Here is a 5,761-nt window from a genome sequence, read left to right as displayed (position 1 = left end):
GTGTGCAATTCTGGTCTCCTTCCTATCGGAAAGATGTTGTGAAACTTGAAAGGGTTCAGAAAAGATTTACAAGGAGGTTGCCAGGGTTGGAGGATTTGAGCTATAGGGAGAGGCTGAACAGGCTGGATCCTCAGAGGCTGAGGGGTGACCTTACAGAGGTTTATAAAATTATGAGGGGCATGGATAGGGTAAATATGCAAAGTGTTTTCCCTGGGTCGGGGAGTCCAGAACTAGAGGGCATAGGTTTAGGATGAGAGGGGAGAGTTATAAAAGAGGCCTCCGGGGCAACTTGTTCACACAGAGAGTAGTAAATATATGGAATTAGCTGCCAGAGGATGTGGTGGAGGCTGGTACAATTGCACCATTTAAGAGGCATTTGGATGGGTATATGAATAGGAAGGGTTTGGAGGGATATGGGCCGGGTGCTGGCAGGTGGGACTAGATTGGGTTGGGATATCTGGTCTGCATGGACGGGTTGTTCTGAAGGGTCTGTTTTCATGCAGTACATCTCTATGACTCTATGACCTACCGAGGACCCAGCACCTGTTTAAGATGGGCGTCCGGAATGCATTTATCTTGCTCATAACCATTTGCTTGGAATGAGTGGGTGCTTCCTGCTCATTATTTTGAGGATTTATGTGCCCACATTACATCCGTTAAAAAAAGCAGATGTATTGCAATCAAACCTCCAGACTATACTGTTTCCCTGTAGAATCAACCACTTTCATTCAGCATGGACAGCACATTTTATTCAGCATCATAACTTTTCTGTGAGATGGAGAAATGGGCATTTTTTAATTACCCGACAGCAGTTAATGCACAATTTCAAAGAAATGCTAACTGTTAAGAAACAGTTTAAGCATATACTATTCATTGTAATTTATCACATTCAATTGTAGCAAAATTGAAATGGTAACATAGCAGAGTGTTCTTATGGCTGATTTCACACAAATAGACTTTCGATCACACCATGCATTTTTTTCTTGGTATCTGCGGCCGTTCAGAGCAGCAGTGAAACAGAAATGATATACATTTGAAACAGAAACTATTTAAATTATCAATGTTTATTGATTGAGAGAACAAGCAGCATCAGCTGGCACTCCCCCTTTATAAAGTAGGAAACTCACTTTCTAGCTCCTGTTTTCCATTAGTAAAACTATTAAAGAAACCAACTAATCCAGGAAGGTAAACACTGAGGGAATGTTCTCTTAACTATAAATGGTTGTTTGGAATCTGAAATTTCTGGGATCCACGTTAAATCATAATGGCTGATATTCCTTTGAACAAGATGACGGATTTCAATTCTTAAAACTAAACATCTTTCCACTCCCCAGGCTTCACATAAACTCCAGTCACCTGTAACATGTCTCTGCACTATAAAGAAGATCTGTTGCATCTCTCATTAGTTAGGTATGGCATGGGATTGTTTCTGCTTTTTTCTAAACTGGGTGGCAAAATATTGCTGTGCAGATTAAAGTAATTATAATAGAGGTTGCATGAACATAAATGTTGTGAGAACTATGTGCATGAGAGACTAAGAAGTATTAGTATACTGCAGTACCTAAAGGGAATGTTGGCCAACAGCTATTCCAATGACACCAGTTAAAAAATACTAATCTCCGACAGCACCTGTAAAGGGAGAAACTGAGTTAATATTTCAGCAAATTTGGCTTGAATTTGGAAGTTGGAATTGAATTTGAAGCTGTCTACAGAAAATCTAGAGGCTCCAATGGTTATATTAATGAGAAGTGAGTCAGTTACAATCTTGAACAGAGTTGACACACACATTTTAAACTTACAGAACATAAACTCTGGCATGAACTGGCAGTCATTGAATAATCCAATTGTCTGTCCGATTCTGAAGATCAACTGAAGAGAATTTGACATCTTTATCGGTTAGATAGGGATGGGTAACATCATAATCCATTTATTCCAGCACAGGAATTGACTTGGTCTTCTTGGTGACAGACATAAACCACTTCTGATTTCTGTTAAAACTCTTCCTTGTCTGCTGGATGCGATTTGTTTGTTCTTTAACCTCAAAAAAACAGTTGGGTAAACAACACACAGCTCATTGTATATATTACAAACAAATATGTTCCCAAGATACTGCTATATCCCAACTTATTGAAGAACTCAAAATATTGAAGCCTGCAGCTTAAACTGGAGGCCTCCTGGTACAATGCCTCGAAGCCAAATGTTCAAGACCCATCCCAGGACTTGATGGTCAAAGAATGTATATTCATAATGTGATCAAGCCCCGACAATGCACTCGTATGAGTGGGAGAAATTCCTCGTCAGTCAAATGATGGAAAAAGTGTTGGAGACTTTATCACCACTACCCCGTATAATGTACTTGCAAGGGTGCATGCTGTCACAGTAACTTAGATTCCTTGAGCAAACCATAATGCCCCATAGCTCGAACTACCTTGAATGGCAAGGACAAAATTTCATATTAAGATTGTTTGAAAAGTATTATACAGAATTAATTTGCTTAAGAACCGGAAGTTTCATTTGCCAATTTAAAGGCTTTTTTTAAGTGGCCATAGGGTTACTTGTGTGTGACCATCCCTTGTGAGATGAGCCAAGGAAGTATTTGTTTCATCAGATGAAGTTTGGGAAGCCCAGATCTATGCCGTTGAGTTCAGGATTCTACAGAGTCAATGTTTAAATTTCTTTTTTGTGCCTTATCTTGATTTAGTTTGTTCAGTTTGTACAAACAGATTTGTCTGTCTGCCCATCTGTTCGCAGACTCTGTCTGAGAATCTTAACAAGAGGTGACTATTTGCATTGCTGGCATTTGGTGGGATTGCTAAACTGATATCCTCTAATAAATTCAAAAGCTTCACATGTTGTCTTTACTTCCTTCTGTAAGCTTGATTTACCAGCCATGACAATATAATTAGGATTTTGGATTATGACCAAAGATTTAATAGAATAAAGGAAATGTTGACAAGTGCTGAGAATGTGAGCAAGGAATTAATATGCTTTGGAAGGTAGTAGCAGGCTATCTATCATCATGTTTACTGACTGAGCAGAAACTGAATCAAGATATTGACTGAAAAACAGCTACATTAAAGGCAGGCAGTTTTACTGAAAATGGTCAGTTACAAAAAAAGATAATAAATTACATAATATGGTAACTTAATGATTAATCATTTATGCTTGGCTGCATCTCATCATCATTCTCTAAAACTTGGATTGTAATGGTTATTGGGACTAAGTGTCAAGGAGAAAAATCTTCTTCTACCAAGAATCTAGACAGGCTTTCTTTCACTCAGCAAATGTGCCTTAATAATTCCAATTACAAGAACCATTGAATGACAAGACAAACTTTTGATGTTACATTAACGTCTTCTCAAGATATACCTTTTTGATGGTGAAAGACAAACGTACAAAATAAAATATTATAATTAAGGCAATTTAGCTGCATTACTGTCACACTATAGGTATTTGACTTTATGCAATATATTTATTCAAAAGGAGATTTGTGCATCTCCAATCTATGTTTCTGTGTTAACAGTAGAGAATAGGAGCAGGAATAGGCCATTCAATCCTTTGAAGCTGCTCTGCTTTTCAATTTGATCATGGCTCATCAGCCAACTCAATACCCTGTTTCCACTTTCTCCCCACATCCTTTGATTCTTTTAGCCCTAAGAATGGTATATAACTCTTTCTTGAAAAGTAACTAAGCTATTGACATCTGCATTCTATTCAGGGAATAGGTTCTTTATTCAAAGCAACATTTGCCACAATTCAAACCAAAGAATTTCTGTCATATCATTTCAGATGCATTTGTAAGCAGCTTAAATATGGGATTTTAAAATGGAACTCAGTTCTGAAAGAGGACATTTGTCTCATTTTACACACGATTCTAAACTTAATTTGATCTGAGTAGTTTACTATTACCTCACATTTGTCAAAAAAGCTAATATATGCAAGCTAATCACTGAGGCAAAATCTCAATTGATTCAGATTATCATCAAGAGAATGTCCAGTCAAATGGAAACTTCAAAAGGCCTTTTTGGTAGTATTCAGTAACTAGCTCTTACTCTTTGAAGCAATTCGATTGCTATTCATAAAATTCTGTGATAGAAATAGTTAATATTACAACTAACAGCATGCTGAAAAAGAATCTAGGGATCTTTGAAGGAACAGATCAAGTGTGAAAGTTTTACTTTAGTTGACTTGATTGACAGATCTTTATTCTGATCCTTCTCAGGTCGGGTGGGAGTTGTGGGCTGTTATCCACTCTTTGAGACAGTGTTAGCTGTGCTATAGGAAATGCACTATGGGGGAAAGATAGGAGTGTCACTGTCGCCATGTACAAAAATATCAGCAAATCATTGCACGCTGGAATATAATTGAGGTCTTTTAAATTCTTGTGTCAAACTTAAACATTTGCTATTTTCACCCTCAAACCTCAGAGCTTTTGAGGGTGGTCATGAATCAGTCTGTAGATTTAGTCTAAATAATAAAAGCTTAAAGCATCATTTTGTGCTAGCAGTTAGAAAGGTGTATGCATTGTAGGCAATTTGGAGTGAGGTACTTCAGTAAAAAGGATATTCTAAATTCTCAGTCACTGCATTTGCAATAGCAAATTATAGAAGATGGTAAGGTTTAGAGCAGTGGGAAGACAGGTCATTTGTATTATCAGCAATTCATTTTGACCACAAAAATAGCAAATACAGAATTGAAACAGTTTTTTCTGGATCTTAGTCAAGATATTATGATGAATTACATGGAGAGATAAGATATCCCCTGACGGTGTCTGGTAGAAAAGAGCATCCACCTCCCTACTATAGTAACACACACTTTAAAACAGTTGTCGACAGAGCAAGATTATAAATAATTATCCATTCTCTCACTCAGTGTATGATGTACTGTGGAGAGAGAGACCTAATGAAATTTTGCACTTTGAGGATAAGAATAAGACCACTGGTGTGACCTCTAAACTGGATTAGGCGCAGTTGTTGTCAAAAGTGCCAGATATTTCAAAGGGCCACGTGCAGTCTAGCTAATCTTGTTGCACAGTGATGCAAGCTGTAACTGAATCAGAGGCAGCACAGCTCACCTCACATGGAGTCACCATTGCAATGCGTAATCTCAGTGAGAAATTTGTTTTCAGAGGTTAGAGTCCTCATCACCAAAAGATTGAGGTAGGTCTGAATCATGACAGTTTTCAGCCCTAACTCTGGTTCTCCAAGTCAACAGCCAATATGAGGACCTCGGCCTCATCTATGTCCTGCAAACTGCCCGGCTCTCAGGACAACTCCATACAACCCTGTCATGGTGGACGCTGCAAAACGTGTCAGAGTGTGGACATAGATACCACTATTATGCGTGGGAACACCTCCCACCGTGTACATGGCAGGTACTCATGTGACTTAGCCAACATTGTCTATCTTATACGTTGCATGCAGGGATGCCCGGAGGCATGGTATATTGGGGAAACCGATCAAAGGCTACGCAACGGATGAATGGGCACCGCACAACAATCAACAGACAGGAGGGTTCCCTCCCAGTTGGGGAAAACTTCAGTGGTCCAGGACATTCTGCCTCGGACCTTTGGGTGACCATCCTCCAAGGTGGACTTCGGGACAGGCAGCAGAGGAAAGTGGCCGAGCAGAGGCTGATAGCTAAGTTCAGTACCCATAGGGAGGGCCTCAACCGGGACCTTGGGTTCATGTCACATTACAGGTGATCATCATTGCACTACACACACACACACACACACACAGATATTCCTACACACACACAC

At 39.1% G+C, this 5,761-nt stretch overlaps 1 long non-coding RNA gene across 2 annotated transcripts in view; it reads right to left on the bottom strand.

The window, feature by feature from the left end:
- Positions 1-1,248: 1,248 nt before the first annotated feature.
- LOC122563829 overlaps positions 1,249-5,761 on the bottom strand; it is a 15,276-nt gene continuing 10,763 nt past the window's right edge. For both annotated transcript variants that reach the window (XR_006315751.1, XR_006315750.1), the window contains exons 2-3: positions 4,179-4,289; positions 1,249-2,038 (exon numbers count right to left, since the gene is read on the bottom strand). This is a non-coding gene — a long non-coding RNA (uncharacterized LOC122563829). The remainder of the gene's footprint in view (positions 2,039-4,178; positions 4,290-5,761) is intronic.

Source organism: Chiloscyllium plagiosum, chromosome 28 (genome assembly GCF_004010195.1).
Source record: "Chiloscyllium plagiosum isolate BGI_BamShark_2017 chromosome 28, ASM401019v2, whole genome shotgun sequence".
NCBI classification, from domain to species: Eukaryota; Metazoa; Chordata; class Chondrichthyes; order Orectolobiformes; family Hemiscylliidae; genus Chiloscyllium; species Chiloscyllium plagiosum.
Note: the sequence above shows the minus strand (reverse complement) of the source record. Positions and strands in the feature narration are given on the sequence as shown.